The following is a 12,539-nucleotide window of genomic DNA, read 5'->3' on the forward strand; positions in this document are numbered from 1 at the left end:
GGCATGGCCTGCTGCCTGCTTTGGCTACAAGCCATGATCCAGTTAACAGCCAAAACCTAATGAGCTGAATCCCACCCTCCAAAATGGATTCACATACCTGTAAAATCTTGCGATGGCTCCCCATTGCCTTCAGTCCAAAATCCACCCTTGTTAGCTAGACGGACAAGTCATTATGCGATCTGGCCCAAGTCTGTAATTCTGGCCTCCTATCCCGCTATGAGCCTCCTCTCATCCTGTGCTCCAGAAACATTTAACTATTCAGTGTTTTCTCAATTTGTCCTGCACCCTCATACCTCCAAACCTTTGCTCCTGTCCCTTGTTCAGCCTAATAAACTTTTTCTTTTCCCTTAAGCTAGGGAAAGTCTTTCATTCTTCCTGGCCTAGATGAAAAAGGCACCTGCCCCATAAAACATCCGTCTCTCATCCAGTCAGAATGTATGGATCCTTTCCCTGGGCCTCTCTTTGCACTGTGATTTAGGTTGGTTCATTCTGTTCTGTATTTTTTGTGTGTCTATTCATTTGATAGCAGTGTATTGAAACATCTGCTTTATGCCAGGTGCTGTGCTCAGCATTGGGACTATATATATGATCCCAACTTTGGGATGTAGAAGGGAAGATAGATACACATATAAGTAACATTATGGAATAACAGGGAAAGTCGGATTATGTCCTTTGTTAAAATCCTCCAGTGGTTTCCTGCTTCACTCAGAGCAAAGGCCAGGGTCATGACTTAGATCTAGAGGACTTGAGATCTAGAACAGCCTGACTACAATTGTTTCTTGAACTGTCTCCAATCACTTCCCTCTCACTCATTGTTCCTCTAACCCCTGGCCTCCTCATTGTTCCTCTAACATCTAGCATGATTTTGCCCCAAGACATTTGCACCTGCTGCCTGGAAAGCTCATTCCCTCATTATTTGCAGGGCTTTCCTTCTTTCTTCCTTCCAATATATAGTCAAATATCACCTTCTTACTGAGGCCTTTACTGGCCATCTATCTAAAATTTTCACTCTTCCTGACACATCATACTCTCCTTCATAAGCATCTATTCCATTGCACATATGGCATCATTTGACTTGTTTATTGTTTGTCTATTCCATTGGATTGCAAGCTCCATGTGAGAAAGAATTTTTATCTGTCTTGCTTACTCCTCTACCTGAAACAGTACCTGGTATGTCATAGATGTTCATTAAATATCTGCTGAATAAATCAGTCAAAGCATGAGTGGGTGCTATAGGAGGTAAAAGTAAGGGCAAAGGAAGGAATAGCTCTGGTGAATCTCCCCACAACCTACCCCCCTCCCAACTTAAGAGAGCTCACACACTGAGAAATGGAGATCAGAGAAAGCCTGATTTCATTGGCTTCTCCTGCAAAATGTGAAATAGACTCTGTGGTCTGATCCTTTGCTAGTCAGTCACCCCAAAATACATATTAAACATCTACAATGTGCTGAGGACAGTATTAGGCTCTGGGGATCCAATGGTGAGCAAAATGGCCATCCCCTTCCTTCATGGAGTTTCTTAGCTTCCTTCATGGAGTTTCTCAGCTACAACAAAGTGATTGAACAACATAATCACTCGGTGTAACAAGCACTAGCACTCCTGCCTGAGCTACATCTTCCTGGGACTAGAAGCAATGTGGCTGAGTGGGCATGGGTGTGGGCTCCAGAATCACACTGCTTGATTCAGTCCCAGTTGCACAATTCCTTAGCTGTGTAACCTTGGGCAAGTTACCTACCCTTTCTGAGCTTTGGTTTCTTCCTGTACAAAATAGGAACCCTTGTACTGCCTAATTGTTTGGGTTACTGTGAGGATTAAATAGGTAATCTGTGTAAATAAGTTAAAGCACCTGGGCACAGTAAAATGTCATTTAGTTGTCACTGTTTTTGCTGACTATCATTAAGACAAGAAGGGCATGGAGAGGTCCAGCACAGCCCAAGGCCATGCTGTATGAAGTCATTACATCAACTCACTGATAGGTATGCAGCTGTTTCCTAATTGGCCCGAATTATGCAGTGTGTCAGCGGCCCGAGCAGAAAAATGACAGCCAGAACTTGTCCCTGCCTGTGTATACCTTGGTCTAATCAGCGCAGCAGACTCCTTCCTTCCAGCTTGTGATGTGATTATTCCCTTGGACAGAATGAGATTCAGGCTGTTTAGATTCCACAACTAAATGTCCATTATGTGGTGTACTGAGCAGCAAGCAGGAAGGTCACAGGGCCCTTACACAGCTGGAGCTGCAATTAGTGCCCTCAGGGCCACTTTGTCCCTGCTCCTCAGCATCCTCACGACTTCCTCCCCTCGTTCCCTCCCCCACCCTACCCCCGTGCCTACAACACAAATGGCCGTGGACACGGGGCAGCAATGGAGGATGCTTGAGCTCATGTCTAAACCCTTGAACTGAGCCGAGCTGATAACCAGCAGTAGGTTTCTGATGGCCAGAGACAGTTGCAACCATCCCAAGCCACGCAAGTACTGCTGAGTCTATGGTAGGGTGTGTTTCTGGGTACCTTCCAGAATCTTCTCATCGCATGTCTACCAATCTCTGCCCCGCCTTTCCTTTCCTTCTCATACTTTCTTCCCTTCCCCTTGGAAGGCCTATCTTCCCCAGCAACCTCCCCCATGCCCACACAAATTCAAGGCATCCTTCCCTTTTCTATGTCCCCGGAGTAGCAAATGAACAGTAATTATTGTAATACTTGGCACATAGTAGCATGGTTGTTGAATTGTATTTCCCCCATACCTAATTGTGATCTCCTCCAAGGCTGACATTGTTTGTTTTTGCTGCGTGCGTACCCCTGTGCCCAGGGATCTGGCACACAGCTGGGGAGAAGTTCACTGTAATCATCCTATGGATTTCTTCAGGGGTCTTTCTCACTCCTGAATGGACCACCGCCATATGTAACTGCATCCATCACAGTGAGGTACTGGCAGCCATCGAGGTCCTGGACACCCTGCATCAACCAAGGCAGAATTCCATAGTCTAGGGACAATTGGACAAAAACATGACTCATTCACTGTGGTTCATTCAGGTAATAGAAAAAGGTGAATTGAAAGGCATCAGGCTTCAGCAAGAAAAAAAAAATACTTAGGGAATAAAGAGAAGAGACTCAAGTTAAAATAAATTGTGTCTTCTGTGATCTTAAATATCACTTTTTCTTGTCTTGCCTGAAGCAAAAGAGATGAGATCTCTCCCTCCAGATGGTATAGTGCAGTAAGTAGTAAGAGTAGAGGCCAAGACTGAAAATCCAGTCTGTGGGTACTTGGGTAGCCACAAGCACCCAACTGTGGGTACTTGAGCAGGTTTCTTCATCTCTCTGAGACTCAGTTTCCTCACTGCAAAAATATGGGTAATAGTATCTATCTCACTGGGTTGTTATGTGCGTTTGAAAAGATAATGTGTAATTATCATCAGTGGATACTAAAATTGTTGGATGAAAGAGTGACAGGGGATATTTATACAGCCTCAAAGTATTACCCTGCAGATTACTTATGAATTACAAAGGAAGATGGTATCTTCACAGTGTGGGAATCATGCAAACACTGCCTTAACCCAGTGATCATAACATCACAATGACGAGACAAAATGACATTTTCTGCCCCCTGATGTGACGCACTGAGAAACACATAGCATCATTTATGTAATTATTTTTGCCAACAATATTTATTCCAAATCTTTCCATGAGGAAACATCAAAAAAAAATCCAAAATTGAGGGATGCTTTGCAAAATAACTAGCTTGGATTCTTCAAAACTGTCAATGGCATGAAAGGAAAAAAAGGCTGAGAAAGTGTTCTAGATTAAAGGAGACTGAAGAAGTATGAAATGTAAATGCAATATGTGATCCTTATTTAGATCCTAGATAGATGGAAGGAAGGAAGAGAGGGAGGGAGAGAAGGGCGGGAGGAAGGATTACTATTAGGAAAATCAGAAAAATTTGAATAATGACTGTATAATAGATAATGGAATTGTTTTAATGTTAAATTTCCTCAGTGCAATAATTTTATTTTAGTAATGTAGAAGAAGGCTCTTGTTCTGAGGAGATATATGATGGAATATTTAGGAATGAAGTGTCACAATGTCTGCAAGTAACTCAAATGATTCAAAAATAGAGAGGGAGGGAGGGAGGGAAAGAGAAGGAGGGAGAGAGTTAAAGCAAAAATGTGAAACGGTATAAGAAAGTAGGTGTAAGAATTAAAGCAATTAGTGAAACTTGATGTTTCATTGTACATTCTTACTATTTCTTATGGATTTGAAATGTTATCAGAGGAAAGATTTGGAGGGAAAGATAATGCATATAAAATTCTTTGCACTTAATAAGAGGTCATAAATAGTGAATATAATATGATGGTGATGATATCTAGATTTGACTATTAAAATCTAAAAATGACGGTTTTCTCCCCATATCTCAGTCCCTGATGTGCCATGTGAGGTGGCTCAAGTCACTAAGCCATCTCTAAGGCAGGAGGGACATCAGATCCATATATGGGGAAAGCCTGAGTGGCCCAGCGGCTGAGTGTCTGCCTTCAGCTCAGGTCGTGACCTCGGAGTACCAGGATTGAGTCCCACATCGGGCTTCCTGCATGGAGCCTGCTTTTCCTTCTGCCTATGCCTCTGCCTTTCTCTCTGTGTGTCTCTCATGAATAAATAAAAGTCTTTAAAAATTTTTTTTTAAAGATCCATATGTGGAACACTAGAGAGAAAAGGGGCACCCAAAAGGTGATAAAGATTACATGTAGAATGAAGCAATCAAATTCCACCCAGGGCTGGGATAAATCTATCTACATTACCACAGTCATGAGGATGACACTCCCTGATTATTCTGATTATTCCTGATTATTCCTGAACACTTTCCTGACTTTTTCCCCTCTTTTTGTATCTGCTTTCAGACTCTGGTAAAATTATTGTCTCTCTGTACTTTTTGAATGTCCTATGAAACTTGAAAGCGGAAAGAAAGGTCTGTTTAAGAAGACTTGAAGAGAAGACAGGCACCATGGGATGGATAATACAATTCTACAAACATTGATTGAATACCTTCTTCCATGTCAGGTACTTGGCACAGATAGCAATAAGACCCTTTCTTGTTCTTGCTTGAAGGGCTCATAGCCTATCAGAGGAATAAAACACATACTCAAGAAACTAAACAAGCCACATGAACTCTTTGTAAAGAGTAAAACGTAGTAGGGTCATTGTAAGTAGGCATTTAATAAGTAACTGTTGAATGAAAGAATAATTTAATGGATGGATGAATGGAAGAACAAGTAGACCAGAGAATAGAGAGGTTGGTTGTGAATAACTCAAAATAGGCAAAATAGAATTGCCCAGAGAACTGCCTCCTTCAGGCTGTATGTACAAGAAAGCTGTCAGTGGCTGGTTTGGTTTCCTGGAAGCCTTGTACAGGCAAGATAGTTTTACAGTGGAAACCCTGGAATCACTGAGAAAAATATAAAAGAGTAAAGAAAGCCAAAGCTTAAATAAGGAGTAACTGAAAACAGTACTTGAGTGGGACAACTTATACTCACTGCCATATTTTAATTTTGTCCTAATCATATCTTTCCGTAAGAACTGTAAACCCTAGGTTATAATTAAGACATAGCCTAATAGTTACACTGTTGTTTTAATAAGGAGTTTTCTTTTTAGAAAAAGCAAAATAATATGGCTGAATCATGTTCTTCACCTCTTAGCCCTTCTCAGTCATGGAAAACTAGAATGAATGGATTCATCTTCCCTCCACTTTTCCTCCATTGGTAGGGAGACACCAACATTGTAGGCACACCTAAGAGAAATTGCCTGACCTTTGGAGAATGTCTCCCTAATCCATCCAGAATAGATGACAGCAAAAGAAAGCAAAGGCTTATCCTACTGGGGAAGTGGTATCGTGTAGTAGCTAGTTGTGCTGATTTTAGAATCAGGCCCTGGCACTTTCCTTAATCATTCTAAGCCTCAATTTCCTGATCTACAAAATGGAGGCAATGAAAGTATCTATTTAATAAAGTTGTTATAGCAATTAAAATTTAAAAAGAAAAAGTCAATTAGTAAGTACTCTGTCTCTTAGCAAGCACTCAATAACTATTAGATATCACTGAGACATTAGAAATAAAAGAAAAGCTGGTAATTGAGAGCTCCATATGTAGTGTTCAACTGACCCAGTCCTGGCTTGGTCAATTACTAGCTCACTTTGAACAAATTACTTCCCCATTCTGGGCTTCGGTGTCTTCAACTATAAAATAATTTTCATTATCTCCAAAGTCCCTTCCAGTCTTAATTGTTTTACTATTAGAACAAGAGCCCAGAGAGAAAACAAAGTCAGCACGGTTAGGAACAAGTACTATTTCTCATTGCAGGCTCTCACCATATGGCCAGAGTTGGTATTAAGTCTGGGCCCATGTTGCTACCTTGGAGGCATCTGATGGCAGAAAAACTAAATCACACTAGACTTGGAGACCCTGGGAGGGATGTTGAGACCTCTTTGGATCCAATTATAATGCTTCTGATTCCACCTGAAGATGCTCTTTCTCCTCTAATGGCTGACACCATTGGCTCTGGCTATCTATACTCAACAGCCATTTGCTCCTTTCTGAAGATTTGACAAGGTAAGAAGGGACTTCATCACTGAGAACAAATCATGATTGATTTAAACTGATGTTCTCCTGCTCCCCAGGGAAGGTTTGAAAGAAGCTATCACAGTGCCAGGAGGGCTCCAAGGGCACTTAGTAATTCAGGGGGAAATTTTATAAATCTGATAAAATCATCCACAAAAATATCTATAGCTAACAATATACTTAGTGGTGAAAGACCACATACTTCTACCCAAAATCAAGAGCAAATAAGGATGCCCTCCATCATTCCTCCTATCCACCGTAATACTGGAAGTTCTCCTCCCTATGACAAGACCAGAACAGGAAATAAAAAGATAAAGTTGGATCCTTACCTCACACCACACATACAAATAATTCAAAACAGATCAAGGACCTAAATGTAAAACCTAAAACAACAAAATTCTTAGAAGAAAACATAAGACAAACACTTCACAGCAATGGACGTGGCAATGATTTCTTGGATTTGACACCAAATGCACAGGTAACAAAAGAAAAAAATAGACAAATCAGACCTCATGACAATTTTTTAAATGTGTACATTTGAAGACACTATCTACACAGTACAAATGCAGCCCATAGCATGGGAGGAAATATTTGTAAATCACGCATCTGATAAGGGACGAATATCCAGAATCTATACAGAACTCTTACAACTTACAACAACAACAGGCAAAAATGGGCCAAAGATTCATGCAGATTTTTCTCCAAAGATACACAAATGGCCAATAAGCGCATGAAAAGATGCTCAACATCACTCATCATTAAGGAAATACAAATCAAAACTACAGTGGGATATCACCTCACACCCACTAGGAAGGATGCTGTCAAGAAAACAGAAAAACAAGTGTTGGCGAGCATGTGGAAAAATTGGAACCTCATGCACTGTTGTTGGGAACATCAAACGTTGCAGCTACTGTGGAAACCAGTTTAGACATTCTTCAAAAAATTAAAAATAGAATTATAGTATGACACAGTGCTTCTGGGTATAATGGTATAATCCAAAAGAATTAAAAGCATGATCTCGAAGAGATATTCGTACACCCATGTTCATAGTAGCACTATTCACAATAGCTAAAACGTGGAAGCTGCCCAAGTGCCCATTACCAGATGAATAGAGGGACGCCTGGGTGGCTCAGTGGTTGAGCATCTGCCTTTGGCTTAGGGCGCTATCCCAGTTGAGGGATCAAGTCCCACATCAGGCTTCCTGTGAGAAGCCTGCTTCTCTGCTTCTCTCTCTGTGTGTCTCTCATGAATAAATAAATAAAATCTTTTTTAAAAAAAGATGAATAGGTTAGCAAAATGTGATATAAACATACAAGGGAATATTATTAGCATGAAAATATATCAACACTAAAGGAAGGAAAATCTGCAGAATACTATAACATGGATGAAATTCGGGGATATTAAACTAGGTGGATTAAGCCATTCACAGAAAAACAAATACTGTATGATTCCATTTAAATGAGGTACTTAGAGTAATCAAAATCATAAGGACCGACAGGAGGATGGTAGCTGGAGGAGGAGAGAACAGGGAATTAGTGTTTAATAGGCATAGGGTTTCAGTTTTCCAAAAGGAAACGAGTTCTGGGGACAGATGGTGGTAATGGCTGCAGAGCAGTATGAGTATATTTAATACCACTGAACTATACACTTAAAAATGGGTAAGATGGTAAATTGTGTATTTTAACACAATTTTTTAAACACAATTTTTTAAAAGGTGGAGAAGGCATACAGACTGGAAAGTAGAAAATAAAACACTCCTTATTGTATCCTAAGTGATTTTTTATGTAGATAATTCCAAAACATCTACAAAGAACCATTAGAATTAGTAAGTGTGTTGGGCAATGTTGGCAGACACAGAAAACACAAAATTCTGTTATATTTCTATATACTAGCAATGGATACATAAACACCAAAATTAAAAATACATTACCATCTATAATCACTCAAAAATGATAAGTATTTGGGCTTAAATATAACAAAACATGTACAGGACATGCATGCTTAAAGCTACAAAGCACTATTGCAATAAATCAAAAATCTAAATAAATGAAAAGACTTAGTGCTTGCATGGTTTGGAAGTCTCAACATAGTAAAGATGTTAATTATCCCTCAAATATATATACAGGTTAAAACAATTGCAATCAAATTCCAGCAAGATTTTTGTATGTACTCTTTGTAGACAAGAGTATTTTAAAATTTACATGGAAGAGGAAGAATCTAGAATAGGTAAAACAATGTTTGAAATGGAAGAATAAAGTGGGAAGAATCAGTCTACTCAATGCCAAGACATTGTATCATAATATATAGCAAAAGTAATCAAGACCATAGGGTATTGGTGAAGGGATAGACACATAGATCACTGAAATAGGAACGAGAACACAGAAACAGACTGGCACAAATATGTTCCAGTGATTTTTGACAAATGCACAAAAACAGTTCAGTGGAGAAAAGATAGCCTTCCTCACAAATCGTGCTAGAGAAATTGGACATCTGCAGGGGGGGAAAAGTACCTTGCCCTAAGCCCTACACAGCATACAAAAATTAACTCAAAATGTATTACAGACTTAAAGGTAAAACTATAAACCTTTCAGGAAAAAAAGCACAGGAGCAAATCATGGGATCCAGAGTTAGGGAAAGAATGCTTAGACTTGATGCCAAAAATATGATCCATAAAAGGAAAATTGATCAACTGGACTCCATCAAGATTTAAAACTTTTGTTCTGCAGAAGACCCTCCCAAGAGGATGAAAAAAAGAAAACAACTCATAAGAGGGAGACAATATTTGCAAACCACATATCCAACAAAGAGCTAGCATCTAGAATATATAAGAACTCTCAAAACTCAGTAGTAAAAACCAAACAACCCTATTAGAAAATAGGCAAAAGATGCAAACAAACATTTCAGCAAAGAAGATATACAGATGGCAAATAAGCACATGAAAAAGCGTGCAATGTCACTAGCCACTAGGGAAATGCAAATTGAAATCCCGTTCAGATATCACGCACGCTTATCAGAATGACTAAGATAAATTGTTGTGGCCACATCTGGTGCAGGTGAGGTTTAGAGATGACCACTCACACATTGTCAGTGCCCATGTAAAATGGTACAACCACACTGGAAAACAGTTTGGCAGTTTAAAAAACAACAACAACACTAAACACGCAACTACCATATGACCCAACATTTGCACTCTGGGGCATTTATCCCAGAGAAATGAAAAATTTATGTTCACACAAAAGCCTGTGCACAACTGTTCATAGCAGCTTTATTGACATTAGCCAAAAACTGGAAGCCACCCGGGTGCATCGGGTGAGAGTTACCGTGGTATATCCACATAATGGTATACTGCTCAGCAGTAAGACAAAACTCTGGATACGTACAACTACTTGGATACATACAACAACAAAACTAAGCGGAATTATGCTGAGTGAGACAAAGGAAAAAATATCCAATCCCATAAGCTTACATACTGTGTGATTCCATTTATATAGCTTTCTTCAAATGATAGAATTTGAGAGATGAAGAACAGGTTAGTGGTTGCCAAGGGTGAAGGAGGGGGGTGACAGGAGGGAGGGATGTGATGAGGCTATAAAATAGCAACATCAGAGATTCTCATAATGGAAATGTTCTATATCTTCATGTGTCAATGTCAACATTCTGGTTGCGCTATTGTATGGAATCTCTGTGTATGAATTCTTACAATTCCATATACAGCTACGGTTAGCTCAAAATAAAAAGTTTAATTTTAAAAAATTGCACCAGCCTGCACTCGATAAATCTTCCTGGTGCCCCAGGAAGCCCCATAGCAGGATGGTGAATATTGAAAACAGCAAGAACCAGCCCTACAGATGAGTAAGAGGAAAAAAGCCACTGGCTCCACATGCGGTCCAGAAGAATGTGCCCAGATATTTCACTTGCAGAAAGAAGAAAGGCAAATAATTACCATAAGGCTAATTTACGAAAGAAACCCCTTGCAGCCAGAATCCAAATGAAGCCAGAGGCTCCCTGCAGCCTGGCACACATTCAAATGGCGAGTCCTCACCATCCACGGCACAAAATTCCACCCCACCAACACAGACTTGGAGATTTGATCCATTTACGCCAAGTCAGCAGTTTGGACATATGGTTGCAATCTGAGACTTCCTGTGAGGTGCACAGGCCCTTAATATTTCTTATGGGAACTTTGTGGTTTGGGGTGCCAGGCCAGGGTGGGATTGAATTGAAGCTGGGTTGTGCAGAAACAAGAGTTTTCAAGGTCAGTTCTCTAGCCAGCAGGCTTTTGGAGTTGTGGGGGGGGGGGGGTGCTCTCCATGGGTTTCCTCAGGAAAAGATCATTTGCGTGTGTTTCCCTCCTGTCAGAGAAGAAATGGCCCTCAGAAGCTTTCCACTTCTCTTCTGCCTCTGCTGGGAGCCAGAGGAGATGGCACAAAGCCCACCCCTTCCTTCCCTTTCCAGTCCTCTATTTTCAACCCTCTGAGAGAAAGGGGACACCTGGATGGCTCAGCAGTTGAGTATCTGTCTTTGGCTCAAGTTGCGATCCCGGAGTCCTGGGATCGAGTCCCACATCGGGCTCCCTGCAGGGAGCCTGCTTCTCCCTCTGCCTCTGTCTCTGCCTCTCTCTCTGTGTCTCTCATGAATAAATAAATAAAAAAAAGAAAGAAAGAAAGAAAGAAAGAAAGAAAGAAAGAAAGAAAGAAAGAGAAGAGAAGAGAAGAGAAGAGAAGAGAAGAGAAGAGAAGAGAAGAGAAAGGCTAGCACGAACGGCCATGCATAAGACACAGCCACTGCCTCCCCTCCCTGCCCCTGGATGGCTGCTGTGCCCACTGGCCCTGGCTTCTTCATGGGGACCCCTTTCACATGAGTTGCTCTCAAATGAGCCATTCTCTTCCTTTGGTGCTTCTTGGACATTTCAAGTGATTCCTTAAAACACACACTAAGAATTAATGTTGTTATGTATTGGTTTGACCAGTCTCCCGGGTTGTCTGTTTCTACTGTTCTCCATTGCTCTTCCCAAGCAGATAACAGAGATCTGGGGAAGCCAGTTCCTTCTTACTTAAGGCTAATATCCTTTCAACCATTGCTTCTCCTCCTTTCAGCTTCAGGAAGCAAAAAATGGGAGTTTAGGAGGGAACACTCCCTTAAGCTACAGGCACAAACCCTCTCCCTGTGCCATCTGGACCAGAGCCCTAGCCCTCCCCATTCCCCCATCCCTTGGTCTCCAGGAGGCTGTCGTCCAAGGCCAGGTTCCAAGGCAAAGGAAAGCTGACTGGCTAATTTGCAAGAGGCTCTTGACAAGAGAGTCCTCCTCTGCAAACTCCTTGCTCCCCCACGTGCAGCCCCACATCCTGGAAGCCTGTGGGCGTCCTGGAAATCAGCAGGGAGCCCAGGAGAGGGGGAAGATGCAGTCCTCCCAAAAGAGATGTCAAATGAGTCAAATGCGCTTGCTCCAGAGGGGATGGGGAAGGACACAGAGAGAAGGCAAGTGAGAAACTAGACAAGAAAACAAACTGCCTCTGTGACTGAGAAGCCTGTGGCAGAAGGCTGCGGAGCTCCCAGCTCACAGGGATGAATTTTGGGTCCCGGCGAAGGACAGGGCAGTGGCCTCCAGAGGAGGGGAAGGGGGCCAGGGTGTAACCTCAGTGCTGCCCATCATCCCTCTTAGCTACACCACAAAGACCATGTCTATGGCAGGAAAAGCAACGGAACAGGTCAGGTTTGGGGCCAAGTCCAGCCCCCAAGTAGACTCAGCTCTTGCTTCCCCTGTGCATGATTACAGGATCTATAGTCCATGTCCTTCTATGCATCAGGTTCCTTGCTAGTAAAATAGGGGTATTAATACCCATCTCAGGAGATGACTGTCAGGAGTCAACAAGAATGTTTTGCCAGAAGAATGAGCCTGAATGGCTGAGTCGGTTAAGTGCCTGCCTTCGGCTCAGGTCA

The 12,539-nt window shown here is 41.6% G+C and overlaps 1 long non-coding RNA gene across 1 annotated transcript; it reads left to right on the forward strand.

Moving 5' to 3' along the window:
• Nucleotides 1-4,886: 4,886 nt before the first annotated feature.
• LOC140599922 (uncharacterized) lies at nucleotides 4,887-10,352 on the forward strand. Its single transcript, XR_012002984.1, has 2 exons — nucleotides 4,887-5,046; nucleotides 6,342-10,352. It is a non-coding gene; the product is annotated as an uncharacterized lncRNA (long non-coding RNA).
• Nucleotides 10,353-12,539: the final 2,187 nt, after the last annotated feature.

The sequence above is a fragment of the Vulpes vulpes genome, chromosome 8 (assembly GCF_048418805.1).
Source record: "Vulpes vulpes isolate BD-2025 chromosome 8, VulVul3, whole genome shotgun sequence".
NCBI lineage: Eukaryota > Metazoa > Chordata > Mammalia > Carnivora > Canidae > Vulpes > Vulpes vulpes.